The 22,901-nt window shown below is 53.8% G+C and overlaps 1 long non-coding RNA gene across 1 annotated transcript; it reads left to right on the top strand.

Moving 5' to 3' along the window:
* The first annotated feature begins 8,488 nt into the window (after nt 1-8,488).
* On the top strand, nt 8,489-13,151 carry LOC122463996. Its single transcript, XR_006287802.1, has 5 exons — nt 8,489-8,662; nt 9,564-9,710; nt 10,559-11,099; nt 11,637-11,882; nt 11,986-13,151. It is a non-coding gene; the product is annotated as an uncharacterized LOC122463996 (long non-coding RNA).
* The last annotated feature ends 9,750 nt before the right edge of the window (nt 13,152-22,901 follow it).

Genomic DNA, 22,901 nt, shown 5'->3' with positions numbered 1-22,901 from the left:
CATTGAGTGGGGTGATCCAGGGGAAGCGGCTGAAACATCCAATGTGGCTGGACAGGGGCAGGACATCAGCACTGCAAGGGAGGGGTGGGTGGGGCAGTGACATCACAAGGGCCTTTGGCAGGACCTCAGCCTATTGGACAAAGGTGGTGGGGAGGCAATGATCTCACAGAGAGATCTTGACATCAGCCAGGCAGGACAGGGGTGCAGGACAGGGGCAACCTCGGAGATCCCTGTGGCTTTGCTTCAGCATGTCTCCTTCTCGAGGTCTCTCCTGGAGGACTGAGAGAGCATTCACTTTCACATTCGTGAGCACAAGGAGGACCCTCTTCGGAGTTTCTCCTTTTCTTATAGTGGTTTTGCTCAAAAACAGACGTCCCTGTATAGAAGGTAAGAGCCTCGGAGAGGTTTGGAACCTGTTCAGTCTGATCCATCAGGTGCTGGCTGATTTTTAGGAAAGGAAAACATTAGATTGTGGGGGCAGTATTTTATTTCCGACCTAGGACTTTGTCCCTTAGAATCACTGGGGACGTTGGGGTTTCTCCTTTTTTTTTTCCCTTTTCCTCTGTCCTTCCTACCTTTCTCTTCTTGCTTCCTTTGTCATTTTCCTCTGCTCTCCTCCCACCACCAGGAGCTCTGTTTGTGGAGCGGGGGCCGGGGGGGTTGTGGGAGGCCCTCACAGAGAGGAGACTGGAATAGGGCTCCGAGAATGATGGCCTCGGTGGTGACCAGGGCCATTCTTTGGGCTATTTGATGAGAATCCTTAGCCTCCCACCCCTCAAAGTCTCAACCTTGATTGGCTGAGGAGGGGGCTATTGACAGGGAGGAAACTCTGGTCTTTGTTGTTCTCTTTTATGACCAAGCAAATAAGTCACAACCAGTTCTATGTCTGACCAGTGTGGATGCTGCTCTCCATTCATTGTCTAGGAGCAGTTCATGATCCTCTCTAACAATCCAATTCTTCTCAAATACTTGCTGCATAATTACTAGGAACAATTGCTGGTCTGTAGCTCATTTGAGAGCAATTCTGCTACTGACTGGCTGCATCAGCTAAGACAAGTCCCTGCTCCTTTCTCAGCCTTCGTTTCTCCTTCTGTCAAGTACGAATAACAATCCTCTCCCACCTACCTCGCCATGGGTGGATGCTGGTTATCCACTGAAGAGTGCTACTTGGAGCAGTGCAGACTAGGAGGTGTCCTATCACACTGAGCCATATCAGATTATGACCTAATATTCTATTTCATTTGTATTTTATCCTTTTGAAATTGTGAAGAGCAGCAACTACTTAGCTCAGATTGAAGCATCTCATCTAATTTTCTAGATCATAGTTGGTTTCAGAGTAGCAGCTGTGTTAGTCTGTATTTGCAAAAAGAACAGGAGGACTTGTGGCACCTTAGAGACTAACGAATTTATTTGAGCATAAGCTTTCGTGAGCTACAGCTGTCGTGAGCTACAGATGCATCCGATGAAGTGAGCTGGAGCTCACGAAAGCTTATGCTCAGATAAATTCGTTAGTCTCTAAGGTGCCACAAGTCCTCCTTTTCCTTTTTGCTAGATCCTAGTGTCTCCCCTTTGTGTACGACGAGACAGTTGAATGCACTGTGACAAACAGGAGATGCTCTTGTTTTGCAAACAAATATTTTTGCAAAGAATTTTCATGCTACTTCTTATGATTTCAAGAAACAAAGTGGTTTCGTCTGAATGGATTTTCTGACAGAAAACGGTTTCCATGCAAATGTTCACACCTTATTTCCTGGGCTTTATCCCTGCCTCCGGGGGGTTGTTGTCTGTTAGTTAGAACAGGAGTCAGGACTGTTGTCTTCTCTTTCTGGCTCCATCACCGCTTTGCTGTGTGACACCTTGGGTAGGTCCAAAGGGAACAGGGTCAATTCTCTAACTCCAGGCAGCAGTGAGCCTGGGTGAGATAAGGGATGTTAAGGCCGTCTGTGAAGGAGAAAGGGATGTTTCCAGGAGCTGAATGTCAAGAACTCTAAACTTTGCTAAAATGGCTAGTCTCGAGAAACAAGAACTAGTTGGGGCCAAACTTTAACCATTGTCTTTTTTAAAGGCCATTCAGGGATGTGAGTCCCAGAGAGCCATAGAGAGGGGGAGCAACTTGCCCAAAGTCCCACAGATCAAGAGGCAGCAATGGAAGCAGGAGTGACCCTCCCTCTCAAAGGCAGGGGGACCAGACATTAGGGCCTGGTTGCAATTGCCAGCTGTGGGAGGGAGTGTGCGGCAGTGGTTAGTGAAGGGGTCCATCCATGGCTCCGACACTCAGTGTGACCCTGAGCCAGTAGCTGAGGCCCGTTTGCTATCAGTAGGGTTGGGGTCCCATCGCTATAGCCCAGCGTGGTTGGGAGGCTCCAGGAAGGTGTGTAAAGTGCTGGGATGTCGGGATCCTGGAGGCGCTGTCACCTCCGCCCTAGGGCAGTGTTCTGCACCCCCCTGCTGCTGGCTGAGTTTCTCCATCCCTTGGCAATAACACAGACTCTTGTTTTCACAGCCAGTCGATCGCCCTCGTGTCATCACCCTGCCTGCTGGCTGGGCAGGGTAACTCCTGAGGTCACCACCCTCTCCAGCCTGCCTTGGGCTTGGAGAGTGAGGAGGAGGGCGAGGGACATCTGCTGACCCTGAACATCCGCCATCCATCATCCCATCACTGAGAGCAAGTGAGTGGCATTCGGGTTCCTCCATGTCTTCCCCTGTCTGTCTGGGGAGAGACAGAAACGGGGAGAGACTATCTCCAAAGGGGGATTTCATTTGCAAACAGCCCCCAAGAGCCCCTCACTCTTAGGCCAGGCAGGGGCTTCTCCAGAGCCGTCTCCAGTGTGTTTGGACAGGTTCCAGCAATGGGGCTCCCAGCCCTTCCCTTGTGGGACACTGTTCCCCAGGCTGAGAGTCTCTGAGCTGGGCCAGACCCTGTGAGCTGCTGAGCCTGGAAATCAAGGGGGAACAAGGAGGGCCCTGGTCTTCCTGTGCTTAGGGTCTTTGTGACTTTGACGTGGGGAATGGTTTCCCAGGAGAAGTCCGGATTCCTGGGTTCTGTTCCTTCTCTAGCCTTCTCTGGGTGGGAGAGTGGCCTGGGACGACAGGAGGGGGCTGCTTGTCCAGAGGAACCGATGGTCTTTGGGACTGACCCCATTGCTGGAAAAGGATGAGACTTCCTGGCTCTTGCAGCAGCAGGGATTACGAGGGGGAACGTTGGGAGCAGATCATGCAATGAACTCCTGCCCGTGTGTGTAGATGGCACTCTCTGCACTCCCGTGGGGGCAGAGGGGGCTGCTGTGGTTGGAGCAGGTAGGAGGAGGGACGGAAAAGGCCCAGGAGTGAAAGGCTGCCTTGAGCCCAGACTCACCCCTGCTCCCCGCTCGGTTCCAGGATGGCCAGGCTCCTGCGGATGGTCCGGAGGAAGGCTCTGCAGGTGGCCCCAGAGCCTGAGGGAAGCAGCTGCCACCTTCCCAAGGGGCAGAGCAAGCCCTGCGTCCCCGCTGGCGGGGAAGCAGCTCCCGTCCAGGCCAGACGGCGGAAGTGCCCGGCCTTCTGGAAAAGGAACCCGGCTCCCGGCGCAGGCGCCGAGCTGGGAGAGGCCCCGACCAGGCCCCAGTGGAGCTGGCCCAGGCTGCGGTTTCCGCAGACAGGACCCAGCCCAGCAGGGGCACCAGGCAGGGTGGCTCTGGGGCTTGCTGTGTGGGCAGCAGCGTCCCCAGGAGCCCAGCCCTCCTTCCCATCAGGAGGCATCGCCCTGCCCGGTCTCTGAGGCCCTTCCAGCCCCCGCCGGCCAGGAGGGGGAAGGTCCCTGTCCCAGCACCGGCAGCTCAGCATGGGACAGCGGCAGCACCTGGGCCTCTGGCAGCAGCCAGGCCGATGGAGGCCACTGCTTTGTTCCAGGTGAGGAGCCAGGCTGGGCTGAGGGAGGGCTGAGGACGGGATGTGAACAAGATTGCCCTGTCCCTTCCCAGCATCCCCACCCCTGCCGAGGGTCTTGTCCCTCCTGCTACACCACCCCTAATGGGGCCCTTTTACATCCATGATGTGGGACCCCCAAGATGGGGGTGTTTGTCCCACAACAGCCGAGGTCGTCTCCCCCCACAGGCACTGTCCCACTTCCTGATCCTGCTTGTGTAGGAGTGGTGGGGGATTTGGACAATAGGCGGGTCCCCACAACCCCCCATTGAGGCCTGAGCCCTGGAGCTGGTGTGGGTGGGGCAGGAAGGTCCCTAGCTAACAGGTTCTCTCTCACTACACCCCACTCCCGGTGGGTACAGGATGAGGGGCAGCAGCTCCTGTTCCTTCAGGCCATCTACCCCGCATGTCTGGCTGCACGGGAGAGAGGGGAGGACACGCTGGAGCCGCGCTGCTGCAAGGCGGCTGTGGTGAAGAGGATCGTGGTGAGTGAGACACGCCATACGGCAGCTGGAGGGAGGAGAGAGACACGGGATTGGCAGGGGTATGGCCGGGCTCATGGGTGGGGACTGGGTGGTGTTGGAGGGGGCAGCAGAGGACAAGGATTGCTGGGGCTGAAGACTTGGGAGAAGAGAAGGGAGAAATTGTGAGATTGGTCAGTAGTGGGCAGGGGGGGAATTGTGGGGCTGGAGGGCAGCTGAGAGTGGGGGACAAGGAATCACATGGTCCCAGCTCGGTCATTGGGATGGGGCTGAATGGGGGCATTTTTGACAGGAGGAGAATGGAGGAGGAGAGAAGGGGATTGGGAGTGAGCTGGGCAGGAATCCGGGAAGGGGGACAAGTCTGATGGGCAGGAAGGAATGGGAGGAGCGGGAGGTGGTGGGGGATCCTGCTGGCCATGTGGGGCACTGGCTGTGTCATCTCGTCATTGGGAGGTGTCAGTCGGGCCTGAATCTCACACGCTCCTTTGTCTCCTTGGTGTCTCACAGGAGCTCATCGAGGAGCTTCCCGATGACTCGTCACCCAGCGCCATCCTCGCCCACTCCCTGGCTGCAGTGGGCAACCTCTGGTACCGAGACAGCCCCACCCCCCCACCCCGCCAGCTCCCCTCACCCCAGTGCTGCTCAGGCCCAAGGCTGGGAGTCACCGTCACTGTCCCGCCCAGGTCACCTCCCAAGAGTGGCGCCTCTGGCAGAGACGGTGGGGTGGGAAGGGTCACTCTCTCCTGGCAGGGCTGTTCTTTTCACTTCCATAACACGACAGGGGCCTTGGGGAGGGGCTCACTCCCGGGCTCAGCTACAGGAGGGGCAGCAGGCTCCAGGGAACAGGAGCTATTCCTGTCCTGCCACTGTCTGTCTGGGACGCCTTGGCCTTGTCATTCCCTCGCTAAGTGCCTCAGTTTCCATTCTCGCCAGCCTGTGCCTCTATCCCTGTGGCTTGGTGTCCGTGTTGGCGACAGTCCCACCCCTGTACTGCACAGTCTAATAGCAGCTCCTCTCTCTTGCCAGCACCATGAAACCTGCCCTGGAGCCAGCCCTAGAGACCCACCTCTTGCGAGCTGCCCTTCACTCCGTCTTCACCCTGGGCACGGAGAAGGACACCACCGACATCCAGGTACCTCCTCCTCCTCCATCCTCTTACTTTTCCAGAGTGGTCCTTGGTCCCTGCTCCCTTGATTCGCTGGAGCTCCAGCTTTAGTGGTGGGGTAGCGGAGATGGAACAAGCTGCAGGCTTGGATCCTTCCCTCCAGCAGGGAAGAGATTACCTCTCCCTGGGGGATTTCTTTCTTTCTTTCTTTCTTTCTTTCTTTCTTTCTTTCTTTCTTTCTTTCTTTCTTTCTTTCTTTCTTTCTTTCTTTCTTTCATAAGCCGTGTTTTGCCCAGAAGCCCAGTTTCCATCCATAGCAACTTGGCTGTTTCATACTCTTCTGCCTACAAGGCCCTCTGCAGAGACCTGCTAAGCTCATGGATCAAATGTCCAGGGGTCATCAGTTCTTGCGAATTGCCTGCAGTGCGATGTGAAGGAGAAAGGCCGGGAGATGTGTTTGGGAGTCTCCCCAGTGCTTCCCAGAGACCCCTCTTCCCATCCTGTGGCAGGTGTTGGCCCAGGTTCCCTAACTCTGACCCATGCTTTGCAGGCTCTGCACAAAGTCATCCCAGAGGTCCTGGATGCCATGCTGGGGAACCTGCTGGCAGAGTCCCCAGACACAGACAGGCTCCACTTCATCTTGGAGGTAAGCCCCATTTGACCGTAACTCTTTGGGGGACTGGTAAGGAGAGACTGGAAGATCCATTTTCTACTCTGTCCTCCTAGCTGGGTCCCCAGTGGGCCGTCCTTGGTTGGGGAGGTCAGTGCAATGCAGTGTCAGGTCCTTCCTTCTTGAGGGACAGCGGAAGGAGCTGGGACTTCAAGCCAGAGCTCTGCCTGGTTCTGCTGAGCACTAACCACAGGGCTCCTGGCTGTCTTGGGGAGTGAGAGTCTGAAAACCCACCCTTCCCCCACCCCTCCACCACACACACCGCATGAGATTTGGGAGACGGTTTTCAGAGAAGAGGCACAGACTCCTTCCTAGAGAAACAGGAGGATCCCAGGGAATCAGCCCTTCCCTCTGATCTGCTCTGAAATTCCTGGGGGGATTGTGTTCTCAGTCACTCCCTACATCCCCCCAAGGATTTTCGTAGCAGGGAAGGGCCGAGGGTTCAGTCTCCTTTCTGGTGAACTGTTCAGGAATCAGGAGTTCTGGGAGGATGGGACCAGCCCCGACCCCGAACATTGTCCCAGTCTAGAGAGACGCTGAGAAGTTGTGACCTGCAGGGTACAAGCTGCGTCCTGGGGGAAAGAATCCCCTTCTAAAGCTCTGCCATCAATGACTCAGCTATTCCCCCCTGCGCAGAATGTCTCAGGCCCCTGGGGCTGGGGGCGTGGGGGGCTCATTTGCAAAGCAGGTGCACCTGGCCACTGAGCCTGACCTGCCTCCTTTCCCCACAGCATGTCAACTTGTGGGTCGTGTCCAGGGTGTCGCAGGAGCGAGCCAGGGCTATCAGGAGCAGCACAGCCCTGCTGAGATACACAGTCACCCTCCCTGAGTTTGATGTAAGTGAGCTCCGAGCCCAGCTTGCTGGCTCCAGGCGCAGGCGGGCTGGCTCCAGCGGGCTGCAGGATCTGCTGCTGCCGGGGCTGTGGCTTAGGAGGGTTCTTCATGGGGAGGCAGAGTGAGAGCAGGGACTGAGCTAGGCTTGAGTCAAGTTCTTCTTGTCCTGGTTCAGTGTTGTCCCTGGGCCTTTAAGGGGCCCATGCTCCAGCCCCTGCTTGGCATCCCAAAGCAGCTCCGGGCTCCCTTGGCAGCAGAGCAAATGAAGGGTCGATCTCAAGCTCCTCTCCCCCAGCATCTTCTGCAGAGGGGCTAAGGGGAAGGAGCCCTCTGGCCCAGGGGAGCTGACAGGAAAATGCTGATGGAAAATCCCCTCTGCTCTCCCTTCCATTAGATCTCAGCCGAGTTCCCTCGGATGGGTCACCATGTGGCCCAGCTGGCTCTATTTGTCAGCGATCCAGACAAGGACATCAGCCGGCAGGCCAGGGAGGGGACTTACCGGCTCTACCAACTGCTGCTCCAACAGAGGGGTAAGGAACCCAGCTGGGACACGGAACCCAATAGGGGACTGAGAGTGACCACAGGTGGATAATGGGACCCCAGACCATTTCTCTCAGACTGACCCCAGCTGGAGGACAAGTCTCTCTCTGCCTCTGTTCTTCTCCACTCCACTGTGCAGCAACCAATGGGATTGGAAGGACACAGAAACTGCAACCAGAATGAGGAGAAAAGTCTCTCTCTCTCTCTTTCTTCCAGGCCTGACCATACATGAGGCGGAAGATCTCTGGTGCTATGACTGGCACCAGGACACAAGGCTCTTAGGCTACAAGAATACAGCCAGAGTGGGGGAGGTAAGGGCACTGTGCCAGGGCATGACACAGCTCAGGGAGTCTAGCTGGCTGGGTTCCCTGCAGTGGATGCCTCCTGGAGACAGGAAAAGAGCCCGCTCCTTAGTTCCAGTTCAGAGTTCCTCATCCAGCACCAGTGGGACACGCTGGTGCTAAAGGTCCCTCACTGGGACTGGGCCATGAGTCTCCTTGTTCTTGTCAGGCTGCAGGTTGGATTCCCCTTGAAGAAACCAAGGAGATGCAGAGGCCATATCCAGCAACTAGAGAAATCACTTAGCTCTGGGAAGAGACCTTTGGTCTGTCAGCTCCAACCCCTCTCCCCGTAACAACACATGCACACTCCTCTAGCCGCTGATGATGGTGATGGTGCAGGAGATCTCTCTGCTGGATCCATTTCTGCTGGATCCATTTCCAGCCCATCCTGGCCCCTGCCATAAATTGCCTTCCCGAAAGAGCCACTGGAGGCTTTGGTCGCTCAGCATCTGCGACCTTTTAATAAAGGGGCTTCCCTGAGCCCTGGGAACCTGAAAGCCTCCTGGGGAATGAAGTGCCTTGGCCACAGCAGCTCTCTTCCCCACTCTTTGGGGCACGAGACGCCATTGTACCTCCAGGACTTGGAGGCTGGCTCTGGACAATGTGCTCGAGCCTCACGTCCTCTTGGTTTTAAGTCTTTGGAAAATTCTTCTCCGTCGGGCAGACAAGATCCTTCCTACAGACAGCATTGCTGGCCATCCACGACCCCCTGCTGCGTGTCAGCCAGGCTGGGCTGGTGCTCGTCTACTCCCTCCTGGGGGAAGCCCAGCAACTGATGGGGGTCACGGTAAGCAGCTGCAATCGACTCAGAAGCTTGGGGTGGGGCCCAGGGCCTCCTTCCCATCCTCTCGCCATTCGCTGGCCTGGTGGCAAGGAGCCTAGTGGGGACTTCTGGACTTCATGGACTTCTCTTCTTAGGATGTGGTGCTCTGCTATCACTCCTGGGAAGGACAGGAGAGTCCCCTACGTGCCCTCTGGGAACCTTTCCTGCCCCACAGAGCTGCACCCATTTCCCCATAGCCTAGTGTCCATGTCACCTGAGCCACCATCGAGAGTTGCTCCCATCCCTGGCAGCCTGGGAGGCCAAGGACTGACTGGTGACAGCGACTGAGGAGGAAGGGCTGAGGCACATGGGCGTGGGAAGCTGGTCTTGCTGCTGGTAGGGCTGGACCCGCTCTCGAGAGATTGGGAGGATTCAGTCAGCAGGGGCTGCTGACCTGCCCCGTTCCCCAGGGCTGCCATCCTGTGGTTTCAGCTTTTGTCACTGGGGTGACTTGGGGAAAGGTCTCAAGCTCTCCCCATCCCACTTCACTGCTGCCAGAATCCCTCCCGCCCCCCACCACCCTGCTAGAGCCCACTCCCTGCCCTACCTGGGTGGGGATGGAGGTAGGGGTGGAGGAGAGGGTTCTCCGAACTTGAGCGGTGTCCCCAGGTGGGTTGGAGGTGGAACAGCTGTCAGGGGCACGGATGGGGAAGTGGCAGGAGCTCACCCGACAAGGAGCGGGCTTGGCACTGGAGGTCACTAGAGAGGACAGCAAGCCTCCATCCTGGGGGTCAGGAGGGTGAATCTACCTTTCAGACATGAGCAGCTGCTGGGTGGAAATGATGGTGCTGATTCCAGGTCCCCTTCATTCTCCCTGATTCCTGGGGAGTGTCTCAGTCTCTGACATGTTCTCATTCCCCTGCAGCACGAGGATGTCACAGCCAAGGTCATGGGCCAGCTTCACATCATCAGGCACTTGCACCAGATGCCCGAGGCGCTGCAAGGGCTGTGGCTCGTCTGATGCTCTTCAAGGTTCCCCTCCCTGTTCAGCAAGTCCCGCTCCCTGCTGCAGGTACTGCTCTGTCTCACTGTAAATGGGGGGCTAGTGGAAGCGGAAATGGAGGCCCCTGGCATTCACAGAAACTCTCTCCCCTCTCTGTGGAGCTGTGTCCTTCCCTCGGCCGCCCAAATTCCTTCATCTGGGGCAGGAGCTCTTTCCCTCACACCCATACCCCTCCCCTCTTTCCTTGATCTCACCCCCATCCCATTCCCCGTGCTCCCAGGCAGAGATCTTCCTGCCCCATATGGCGCAGAAGGACCTTTGGGTCAGGGCTACAGACTGTCTGCCCAACTGAAGCTCAGGAAGCTCCACATTTGAAGAGGTGAGGATGGGACAGAGGCTCAGGGCTAGCTTCATCTCTTGCCCTTTATTCTTCCTTTGGCCCTTCTCTGGGCTCTCAGAGTCTGACATAAGAGGAGCCTCCTCCCCCCGTGTCTTCTAGGCCCTGGGGTGTATGACAGCCTCCCAGATGGGTGCAGTCAGAAGCTTAACCACCTCCGGGAGCAGTGGGGACCCGTCCCTTGTCCTAGGAAGCCAAACAGTGGTAGTTCTCAAAGAGGCTGAGAGGGAAGACCCCGCTCCCTCTTGGAGGTAAGAGCCATTGACTTCTTTGGGCATCTGGGTTTCTTGAGGGAGAAATGGGATCCCTGCTGCATAGCCTGGGTGGGAGCTTCCCCCATCCCTGGGACAGAGACATCTCCATCAATGTGCCACCCTTGTTTTTTTTTCCAAGCAAGAGGGTCCCCAGAGAACTCCTCCTCAAATCTTTTCTCCTGGGAGGGTTTCTGGGAGGAGGCTCCCATCCCTCCGTCCCCAACTCCATCATGCAGTCTCTTTCACCTAACATCTCTGCCCTCCAGCTCCACTTCCCGCAGCAGGACAAACGGACCTTCAGCTCCTAGAGAACAGACTCTGACCTCCTTCTGATCAGCAATGGGGTTTCACCATCCCCTCAGCAAACCTGTCAGCCGGGCTGGACCAGATTTGAAGGAGGAGGGTATCTAAGAGGGTGGCCTGGCCTATTGCTGCCTAGCCTGGGGCTAGGCCAAATTGATGATTAAGTGAGCCCCACCTGAGAGGAAACAAGGGGAAACAGCAGCAAAAGTCCAGAAGCAGAGTGAGCTGTTCAGTAGATGGCCTTGGGCCAAACCCTGGAGTCCAGGGTAGGACTGGCTTCTCTCACCGTCCCTAAGGAAGGGGACATAGAAGACCATAGAAACCCAAGAAAGGCAGCCCGAACCGAAATCAGGCTGAGGCAAAACTCCCCACGAGGGTGGTAGGGCTTGTTTCTGTTCAAGACATTTTTGGACTTTGTTTGCAAGGAGCACGACCCAGGAAGGAGTGGAGTAAAGGCCAGTCACCTGGTTGGAGGGCTGAGTTCCCAGCCAAGAAACTGCAAGAGTGAGTCTCAGCGGGGTTGCTCATACTGCGAGAAAGCGGTGACACGAGGCCTGGCCAGCATTTAGCTGTGAGTGAACTCTGGTACACACCCGAAGTGGCTGTGTCTAGAGCCCTGTGTCGGCTCTTCTGTGGGAAGTTCCCACGGGTCAGTGGGGCCGGAATCTCTCCTGCTCCTTTGGTCTCTTTGGGCTTCCCACGAGATGTCTGGTGAACTGCCCTTGGACTCTGGGCCCAGCACCGCTCAGAAATTATTCGCTACCTTCAGAGAGACAGGGCACAGCACAGCCTGTTGGGTAGGCTGGAGACTCACACTTCACTGGAACACACAACACTGAGGTGATTTGGGAAGCATAGTAACAAAGAAGAGATTTAAGTGATACTAAGCAAGAGAAAGAGACACATTTCAAACAGACAAACAAAACACAACACACTTTGTAGTGACTTAAACTGAATCTTAACAAGTCACAATCTTTGCCTTAGCGGTTTCCAGACTAACATCTCAGCTTTCCTAACCGACCTTCTTTGATGTCCCTGTAGGGTAGAAAACTTCTCTGTCGAATCCGCTGATTTGATTGCTTCGTCTTCTGGTTTCAGACCCTCTGTTCTCCTTCTGGGCTGCCTGGACCCTGACTGTAACATCTCTCTGGCCCAGCCTCTTACACAAATGTGTGCTGCAGCCAGCCCAGCGCAGGGAGCAGTGGGGACAGATGATCTCATCCTGTCAGACCAAGCAACAGGGGTCCCATTGAGGCTTAGATGGAAGATCCCAGGCATCTCCTGGAGGTAAGAACCGTCCACTCTTCTGGGCACTTGGGGTGTTGCAACAAAGAGGGGGCTCCTGTTCCATAGCCTATTTGTCCTCATGACTGTGTTTTTTTCTTCTCAGAGGATGCGCCCGGGACCCTAGAGACTGTTTTGTGCAGGAGGTTTGAGCGGGGAGAGATCACTCACTGTCATGACCCCTGGGTCATTAACCCGGGTCTGCAGGGTTCCTGGGAGTAGCCACCCTCCAGCACGCCACCTGGAAGCCTAGGAAAAACTGCTTAGCTAGGACTGACGAAGTCCAGACCCAGTTTGAGGCTCCTATTGGCAGAGTCCCAGAGCAGCTAATCCGCCCCCGGGACCTCCTTAAACCAGCAGCAGGAAGAACAAGCTGTCTGAACACCCGAGCTGCTCCCCGGCTCTGGACCGTGTGTTGGCTGTTCCTGCTCCCACTCCCCAGGCTTGATTTCCTGGCATCCGGACTCGGGGTGACTCATCTGACTTGAGGTGCTGAACACAATTTGGTCTTTTGCTTCTGCTCTTCCAGTGCCCTGACCCAGCTGACTCTCGACTCCTGTCTCGTGAGTGTGGACTCTGCCTCTGACCACTAGGTCTGTCCGCCCATGACCTGGCCATGACACTGACTTTTCTACATTCCTCCAGTGCCCTTTTCTGCTCTCCAGCTCTGCTCTCCCAGCAAGACACACGGATCCCTTGGCTCCCAGAGTCCTGCTTGCCTGCTAGTCAAGGGCTCAGGGGGAGAGCTTGTCTTGCCCCCTCCCCCACCACAGCTGCTTTTCTTAGGGGACTCTCCCTAGCGCAGAAGAGAATCCGTCCTGGCAGCAGTTCAGGAAGTCACAGAAGGGATGGTCTGCTCAGCTCCCTCTGCAATGCCACTGCCTGAGACCATTACGAGTGGGTGCCCAGTGACTGCGCCGGCAGCTCCTTGAGAGACTGCTGGGGGCAGGGTAGTCGTGTTTCACGGTGAGCGCGGGAAGCCATGTGAAGAGTGCGGCATTGAGGAGACTCTCCTGCTGTCCCAAAGGGTTTCTGTTCTCCTGCACGGTCAGACCGTGGGGCCGGCTGGCAGAATGGGGAAGAGCTGGTTGGTGATGAGTCGGGGGAATCACAATAGAGGTGGCAGCAGCTGCAGATCCTGGAGTCCCTGTGGTCGGGTTACCATGCGTCTGGAGTTTCCCGGACATGTCCGGCTTTTTGGGTTTTAAATCGCCCTCTGGGAGGAATTTGTAAAACTCTCCAAAGGGCCGGGATTTCCCTCCCAATGCAGCACTCTGGGGGCTGGGGGCGGGGAGCTGCTTGCTCTGCGGGGGAGCGCGGCACTGTGTCTGTGGCCGGGGGGCTGGAGAAGGGGCATGGGGTCCCAAGGGGCAGTCAGGGGACAGGGAGCAGGAGGGGTTGGATGGATGAGGGGTTCTGGGGGGAGCCTGTCAGGGGGTGGGCATATGAAGAGGGGTCGGGGGAATCAAGGGACAGGGAGCGGGGGTTGGATGGGGCGGAGGTTCGGGAGGGAGTCAGGGGCAGGGAGCAGGGGGGATTAGATGGGTTGGGGGTTCTGCGGGGGCAGTCAGGGGACAGGGAGTGGTTGGATGGGTGTGGGAGAGCTGGGGGTCTGTCAGGGGGCGGGGGTGCGGATAGGGGGTGGGGCAGTCAGGGGAGAGGTGGGGGTGGAGTTCTAGGGGGGCAGTTAGGGTGGAGGGGTCTAAGGAGGGGGCAGTTGGAGACAGGAAGAAGGAAGGCTTAGATAGAGGGCAGGGTCCTGGGAGGGGGCGATCAGGGGACAAGGAGCAGGGGGGGTTGGATGGGTTGGCGGTTCTGTGGGGGGCAGTCAGGGGGCAGGAAGTGGGAGGGAGTAGATAGGGGGCAGGGCTACCACTCACCCCCCCACCCTCGGAGTGTCCTCTTTTTTGAAAGTTCAAATATGGTAACCCTACCCTATGGGCCCAGCCTCCATTCCTGAGAGTTCAGGTGAACCTCCCCCTGTTCTCAGGGAGTCTTTGGCTTTGGCGGCTGGGCCTGCCTGCCGAGACAGAGGACTCAGTGTTTCCATCAGGCTGCTCAGTCGCAAATGCAGCCACCCAAAGACGTGAAGAATGGAAGCGAAAGAGCAAAGCTGGACCCTCCGCTGAGCTCCTGCAATCAAGTGAGCCCAGCCTGGGAGAGACGAGGGAAAGCTCCAAGGTGGCTGCAGGGAGCCAGGGGAGGAGAAATAAATAGTTCATGAGGAATCCTACGGGCTTTGTCTTGTGTGGTGAAGGGTGTAAAATGGGTCTAGTTACTATCACATTCAACTTTACAATTGCTGTGTCTGATTGAAGGGCAGGTCTGGAAAGGTCAGAGGTCACTCGAGGAGCTTCAAGTCTCAGATTCTGTCCCTATTGCCTGCTTTGACCAGCTGATCTCACCCCAACACATCCCTCAGGTGGTCGCAGTGGTGAGCTCTTTCCCTCTTTTTCTGGAGTAGCCGCCAGCATGGGGACAGGATACATGTGGCCAAGGAAATGGAGAGGCATGGGGGTCACTTGCAGAGGCATGCAGAGAACTTGCAGAGTTTCCTGTTCATGCAGCTCCTATGGGGGAAGCACGATAGGGTACCGTGCACTCCGGGGCACCATTTCCAATTATGGTGGTGGCGGGGAGGATAATTTCACCCTGATTCCAGGGGCTACTTAGGCACCTGAAAACTAGTATTTTGACAGATAACTTAGCAATGAGCTGACTGGAACACTTGCCAGACTGCTTTCCGGGGAAGACAGCTATAAGAATGGATCCAGGGAATGGTTCTGTATCTCTGAGCTGTTTGGACACTTTCAGGGAACATTCCCGATGCAAGACAGAGATCCCCAAAGTTATCCTGGGTAACCCTGAGAGACTTATGGAAAACTAGCAGATCCCACATCTCTGCTGTCACTTTGCATGGACAAACTCGGACTGTCCCAACCTGTTCATGTATTTTACCTGCTTTAACCTCTCAAGAACTTTCACATATAAAAGAAAGAAAATTAAATAAATGACATAGTTACACCGATATAGGGCCGTAGCGTAAACCCGACCTCAGAGTTGTCCCATTGAAATGGAATTATTCACAGCAGTCATTAAAGTTAAACATGCACGTAAGTGTTTCCAGGCCCAAGATTAAGGCCACAGCTTATGATAGGTGTAGATGCAAGAAGAGAAGAGCTGTGCAAAAACTGAAATGCCACTTGGAACCTGGCCCAAACAATGCATCATGAAAAATAAACTCACCTTGTTATACAGTAACAGCTGGTTCAAAAGGGTTTTACACTGACAATGCAACCTTTGAACTAAAAATGCCACTTTGGATTACATTGATCATTTGAAAAAAGTTACCTCTTTAAAAAAAACATTTTGGATTTCTCTGCCCACTTGAGAGAGAACATGGAGTTTTCAATCCCTGAGGGGGCCATTTGGGGCAAAAATTGGGGATTGGTCCTGCTTTGAGCAAGGGGTTGGACTAGATGACTTCCTGAGGTCCCTTCCAACCCTGGTATTCTATGATTCTATCTAGGGCCAGACACTCAAAGGTATTTGCATCCTGAAGATGCAGGTAGGTCACTAATGGGATTTTCAAAAGTGACTAACTACCCTCTTCAATGAGAGTTAGGCAGGTGCGTGCTTTTGAAAATTCCCCTACATGCCTATTTGCACCTTTGGGGGCCTAAATGCCTTTGACAATCTGGCCCTTAGGCCCAGATCCTCCAAGGTATTTAGGCATCCAATTCCCATTGATCTCTGAAGATCTGGGCCTCAGAGACGAGGGTGACAGTGGCCAGAGAGAAAACAGATCACGGCATACCACGTATTTCCCAGGGATTTCAGCGCAGACCCTTCATGAATGTTTGCTCCTGATCCCGCAGTCAGACAGAGCCAGCGGTATGTTAACGAGCAGCCCGATGAACAAAAGGCTTGCTAGCCACAAGAAAAGTAAAAGTCACCCCGTGGCCTATACAACACATGCCACTTTCCCTGCGAGCCCTTGGGGTGCTTTAAAGCTTGCCTGCACTGCAGCAACTTTGCAAATATGGGCAGCAGGTATCGTAGGCAGGGGGAGCCTGTGACTCCCCAGACAGCCTACCATGGCCCTGCCCACGCTCCGCCCCCCGGCCAGGCCCCCTCCTGCTGTTCCCAGTGCTCTGCCCTGGCTGGGCCTGGCTGGCCTGCCTCCCGCAGGGACTCCGGGCGGCACGCCCCCAGCACCAGCCACCCTGAGTGCCAGGCCTGGGGACGCAGCAACTGTGCTGCCCGGAGTGCCAGGCCTGGGGCCTCGCCCCCACAGCTGCCTGGCACTGGAGCCGGGGGCCACGGTGGGGGTGCTTTGGGCTCCTGCAGGGGCAAGGGGGCAGAAGGAGAGGGGTGGGGCCTTGGGCACAAGGGAAGGGGCCAAGGACTAGCCTCCCCGGGGAGGCCGGGTCACTAGCTGACCATGTTTGCAAAAAATGTTCATTGTTACTAGAGTCAGTGGTAGGAACATCAGTGGGCCTAGTGTAGACAAGGCGCCTGCTCTGGCACAACAGGATTTACACCTTCCTGGTTCTCTGCCCTAGCTCGAATGCCAGTCCCGTCATTGGTTATAGCAGCCTGGGGGCTGCTCTAGTGTGTGCCGGCTGGCAGGGGGCCCTCAGGGACCGCCCATCCACTGAGAAGAGCCAGAGTGCATTGTGGTCTGGCTAGTTCCTCTCCTCACGCATTCCCACATGACACGCCCCTTGGGCTGGGGCTGCGGATGCAGAGGAGATGGCTCTCCCATCTCAATGTCTGCTGGGGTCTTCCATATTCTGGGAGTTTATAGGATGTTTCCACAGGCTTTACACAGCCTGAGAAGTGCAAGGGGAGCAGAGTTTTTTCTGGGGTCACTGACTGCACAACTTACCCACCACGGTAAAGTTTATGACAGCCACACACTTCCTGTACATTTCACCTGGAATCCTGTAAACTCCTTCAGTCCCTTTGCTCACGTTCTCCATCTTGAAGTATCCACCAAAAAAGGAGAGTGTCTCCTGGAAGGAACTGAGGACTGTTTGGGAGCCCCCATCAGAGGAGTAAACGACATCTTCCCACAACGAAGTGGAGGTGTTATATTTCCGCACGAAGAAAGACGTCTGTGAAACGTAGGTGGCATTCGGTATGGAGGTGTTCACAGAGCTGCCTTCCGGCTCAGCCACCTGGACAATTAGATAATCTTCGCTAGCTGTGAGATTTCAAACAAGTGGTATTTTAGTTTGGCTTGGCAATCCTGGGTCAGGGACTGACGTGGGGGTGGGAGACAATAAAGGGAAAGGGTCTGAGAAAGGGCGTCCCTTACAATAAATCGTTCAACCAGTCACTGTTGAAGTGAGATGCTTTGCAGATGCTCACAGAGAGGCTCTCCCACCAGCTAAGAATTTTTGACACTCTGGCTCCCTGCTGGGACCAGCTTTGCTATTCACTTGCAACCAGGGTGGATACAAATCCATGATTTAAAAAAATAAATAAAATCAAAAAAATTGGATTTTTTTGATAAAATGTTTTTTTGCCCCTCAAAAAGCTATCTAAAGATAGTTTTAATTAAGATACATTATAGCTCAAAGATCTCTCATCATGGAATAAGGATTATAAATTCTAATTCTATAGTATGAGACAATAGATTCATGTAATGTTTCAGAAAAGGTTTGTAAATGAGTTCCAATACTTCATGGATTAAGGACCCAATCTTATGGGGTTCCACAGGCTTCTGTATAGATTATGTAGATTAATCTACCTACCTACCCAATGGGATTCAGTGCTCAGTCTGGAAGATACCATCAGAGATGCTTAGTTTTGCAGTTCTCAAACTGTGGATTTGTGTCTCCAGAGGTAACATGCTTGTTAACAGCAAAAATGTTTTCAAATAAATAAATAGAGAGAGGTGAGAAATAACAGACCTCAACTCTATTGTCCCTCTGCAAATTTGTGTACACAGAGTCAATCCCTTACCTCTCTCTAAAAGTGCAAAGTTTCAAAAAGTTCAATGAATAGAAGATTGTTGGGGGCGGAATCGATCTGGACAAGGAGAAGTCTGGAGATAAATGTGAGAAGGGAGGGACATATGCTTGTTTTGTTGAAATATTATCTGTTTGCTGTTGAAGAAAAAAATCCAGAATACTTAACGTTGTTGTTTTAGTTAAAGAAAACAATGTAAATGTCTGTCTGGTGATGTTCTCCTCCTATTACAGCCTGGCAAGAAAATCCTCCAGATATTAACGATTAACCAGTTGAATTGGAGATATTTATGAAGTCATTGGGAGGTGAACTATCTGCTTCAATTACCTTTGGTAAATGAAATTGTTATACCAATAAAATAAAAACCAGCAGGATCTTATTGAAGGGGAAAAGGCAAAATACCACATTTATTGTGAATACAGACAGAATCCTAGTAAGCAGTTAGTTATCGCTATAACATTCCATTCAATCTCATATTTATTCACACATTCATTCATACAAACACACACACACACACAGGTTCTGCAAGGTTGTTATCATAGTTACCAGCCTTACAGTTGCTCATGCCAAGCCACTGGCCAGGTGGCCTGGACATGAGGAGGGAGCAGGGCCTTGTCAGATGCACATCTGATGCTCCTGGAAGTTGGTTTGCAGAATCAGACCCCAAAGTTCTCACTTTCTAGAGTCCATTTTGATAGGAATTTCTTCCTAGGCCGGTCTATGGCAATTGCTTCATCATGCTGTTGCTGAATCAATCAGCAGATGGCACATTCCTGAAGGCTCCGTGCTGCCAGATGTTATCTTGTTCTTTGGTTCTCCCATTCTTGAGGCTGTTGGGTGGATTCCAGTCTGCCCTCCGGGGGTCCTCTGGTTATTTCCACTTGACGCCTTCTTCAGCCGATGGACACTGCATTCTTAGGCTGGCACCTCCCTGATCATTCAGTTATTATCCACACCAAGCATCCACCCACATCCATCCTCTATCTCTATTTTAATCACAATGGTTAACAAAGCGAGATGAATAAAACAAAAGGGCGGAGGGTCTCCGGGTGCTGTTTCTATTGTTACAGAGATTTGCTTTGAGTCTCTCTCTGTGTGAGTAGTTGTTGTTACAAAGAATTGCTTTGAGAACAGACTCTGTCTTAGAATGTACTAACACAATTAGTAGCTTGCAAGTTGCAAGAGAACTTGCAAGAGGGAGAGAAACAGTACCAAAAACCAAGAGACCTCTTAATTAGTAATACCCTGGAATTTAAACTATGGGGAATAAACTCAGTTGTGATTTTAATACAGAACTTCTTTAATATGATCCAACATAAGAACCAAACAATCATTCATTTTCTGAGGTAGCTGTAAAACTCATCTGAAAAGTTTTCAGAATAAATCACCCTTTAAAAATGAATAGTGTGTACCTTCTAAAAATGAAACCTACATCTATCTCTGAGTTGTGAAGAACATGTATTAAGGTTATAACAACCAACAAGAAGACACTTTTATGAAGAAATCCATGATTAAATCGAGTCTTCCTGACTCATGATTTAAATCAATTTGATCTAAATCAAATCCACCCTTTTTTGCTGACCAACAGGCAGTTCTGCTCCCCAGGCCCTTCTGGGATGTCACTGCCCCAAACTCAGCTGTTGGAGAACCAGGAAATGCTCAGCTGAGATCTTCCCCATGTAACACTGGGAAAGAATCTTAGCACTACAGGGGAAAACAAACCACAGAGCTCTGCTAACCAGGAGGAGCTCAGTTATAGTTGCCGGTTCCCCCATATAACCTTAACTCTGTCCTCTTGGAATGCCACTTTATTGTATCTTGCAGCGTTTTGCCAACCCACAGCCTGCCTTCAAATCTCAGCAGGTTGCCTGAAAAATCATGAAATATTTTAAAATAATACATTTGTGGTGGGGACTGCTTTTTCATCTTTTGAGTTTTGAGCCTGGGGGCAGGAGCGGGGGAGAGAAGGGAGCAGGGGAAGTCACTTTTTTCAAGTCGTCCTACATGAACCCCATATTTTGGTTTAAACAAATGGCTGTGCTTATCACAGGACTCCAGGCTCTGGGGCTTTTAGAAAATCAAACGCCAAATACTGTGAGATGCAAGACAAAGATCAGGGGAGTTGCCAACAGTGGAAATGAGGAATATTTGCCTAAGTCACAGGGAACTAATTGTAGGGAATCCTCTAATTAATGCATCGTTAGGCTCTTTAGCTCTTCCCCCTGTGGAGGTAGAGGCCATGGCTACCCCGGGAACATCAGTGGTCTTGTGCCTGAAGGTACCTCTCCCCTTGACAACCCTCCACTCCTCACCCATTGCACTTCATGCGATTCTGCTGTAGGGCAGCCCAACGGGAAGCGTGCGATGCAATCATTCTTGTGTCCTTCCGACCATTCTTGGGCCTGTAAGGACACTGAAGTGCCAGGCCTTCAGCAGCTGCAGTTAGAGCGAGAGGGTCTCACACTCTTGTGCATCAGGCCACGTTTATAGAGCCCTGTGCGGGTACAACATTTGTTTCTGCACACGATCCACGGCTACGAAGCGGATCTCTGCAGATTTGCAGGGCGCTGCCCATTTATGCCTGGATTTAGGAGCCGAACTCTGGGCATTATTTTGCAAAACCTGCTCAAGCCTTTTAGAGCTTTTTCGTAGCAAACCATGGCGTTTTTTAAACCCCCGACATTCCATGACTGAGCAAAACATCTCCAGGAATATCAACAACGCTGGCTCGAAGAGAGGTAGGACTCTTCTTAAACAAAATGATTTTAAACGAACAACTTGCTACCAAAGAGTTTGAGATATTTGCTGTGGCAGAACAAAGAGGGTTTTGATCTAAAAGAATGTGACCCCAGACTTCTTACAATTCGTTCTACAGACATGGGGCTTGTGCATTTTCTGCTGGGGCTTGTCCGGACAAAGAGCCAGAGATCAGCCCTAACAATCAACCGGGAGAGCGGAGTCAGAGGTGAGGAAGGCCTGGGAAGATCCTGAGACAATGAATGAAGGGGTGTCACATCCACCTGCTCCTTCCTGTAGGTAGATCACAGAAAGATCTAGAGGTGGGTGCTGGGGTTTCCCTGCGATGAGTGGGCAGCGTGCAATTAACAAGGGCTGCTTCTCACACTCACACACACCCCCCATCACGCCATGCACACTATCACGCCATGCACACCTCTCACGCCGGCACCAGATCTGATTTCATCTCATGCATTTACACAGCACATCTCTGCAAGCAGATTATAACCCCCAGTGTCCATAACTCAAGTTAACTCTGCAGTGAGGACATGCTCCCCCCCGCCCCAAGACCTTAAAACCCAAGGTCGACTCCCCCTGCTAGAGAAGACACATGCTTCAAACCTGCCCCACCCCCACCCCCAGTTCCCTAACCTGGGGCTTGCCAGGGGATTCCCTGCTTGTGATCAAGTGGGGCTGGCTGGATGCAAGGTGCTGGCCAATCCTCTCTGTCTCCAGCTGCTAAACTGCATTCAAAGAAACTTTACAAAATAATCCCTCTCCCCCCTCCTCTGTATGTTCTTTCCATGCGCTCTTCCCTCCATCCCTATTCTCTGCGTCTCTAAGTTTCACCTGCTCAGCCAGCAGCTGGGGATTTGCAAATAAATAAATAAAAATAAAAAAAATGGACAAAAAAGCCCCCAACTATTTTCTGTAAAATCGACATGGGCAGGACCACCAGTGCTGGACCTAGGGGGGCTGCCGCGCCCCCCGGCTTGAAGCGGTTTCCATCCTATCCAGGGTTTACAGTTTGGCTCAGTGGCTCTCTGCCTCCTCACTGTACAAATTGTTCCAGCGCCCCTGGGCGGCACAGGGCCTGAAGAAAGGGGCATGCGGAGGTGTTGGGAACACATGGGCCCTGCAGCTGCCCCCCGCCATGCACCCCCCCCCCCAGCTCTACCTTCTCTAACCCCCAGACAACACACATCCCCCTCCCCTTTTCTGCTTAGGACTCCAGCCCCACTGAACAGTCCAGAAGGGAGATGGAATCTCTTACCTGAAGTGCCGTCCAAAAACCCAGAGGGCCGGGCTAGAAGGAAGAGCCCCAGAAACACACCGACCCATCGCATGGCAGAGGCGCAAAAGGAACGGGCGAGATCGGCGGCAACTTCACCAGAAGCTAAGTCCGGCCCACTCTCACCTGACTCCACGAAAGCGCAGTAAGCTGCTGGTGTAAACGGTGCATGGGAAGTTCCACCAGACGGTCAACAGAGCGGGCTAGAGATTAATTTCACAACTCTGGAACCGCTTTGCAGTGGGAGGAGAGTTTTCCGAGCCATGGTTTGCTTCCTGAGGCGGTCAAGATTTGAGCTTTACTAGAGGATTGTACAGGATTCAGGCACTCTCTAGTTCCTCCTTTGTCAGCCCCTTGCCCTAACACCCGGCCTGCCCTGGGTGCTCAGCTGAGCTCTCCCTAGCTGCACGGTGCAAAACCAGAACGATCCCATTACTCTCCCCTGCTGTGTCTCTCTCTCTCTCTCTCTCTCCCCTCAGGTCAGGCTGCTGCTGCCCCAGGGGAGCTCACTGGGGTCGGGGGTGTCTCTTTGCTGGGTCCCCGGGGCTGTTGCAGACCCTTCCTCCTGCTGGGGCTGGAGGCCCTGTTCAAGCTCCCCTTGGCGAGAAGCTCTCTGTGTTCACGGGAGCAGGACCAGCCCCGCAAACCGACCGCCCGGCTGTCCCAGAGGGGCCCGAGCCCAGCGCTCACCCCCAGCCCAGCCGCATCCAGCAGCTTCTCCCTGCGCCAAGGCACCGCAGCCCGTGGGGCATCTCCAGGGCAGCGGAGCTCCAGGTACTGCCGCTTCTCTGCCCAGGAGAGGGATGGGGAGAGGCTGCTGCTGACCCTGTGGGGCTGAGCTGAGCAGCAGCAGGTGCAGCCAGTCCCTGTGGGGATCCCCGATGGGTCCCTGGCTCCAGCTGCTGTTTGGGGGGCAGGGAAGGGGCCCTACAGCCAGGCAGGGGGCACAGCTGTATGCCTCATAGGTGCTGGGGCTGGTGCTGGTAGGGATGTATGGGGAGGTGGGGATTTCACAG

The sequence above is a fragment of the Chelonia mydas genome, unplaced genomic scaffold (assembly GCF_015237465.2).
Source record: "Chelonia mydas isolate rCheMyd1 unplaced genomic scaffold, rCheMyd1.pri.v2 scaffold_92_arrow_ctg1, whole genome shotgun sequence".
NCBI classification, from domain to species: domain Eukaryota; kingdom Metazoa; phylum Chordata; order Testudines; family Cheloniidae; genus Chelonia; species Chelonia mydas.
The sequence above is the reverse complement of the archived record's forward strand: the minus strand, read 5'-3'. Positions and strand labels throughout refer to the sequence as shown.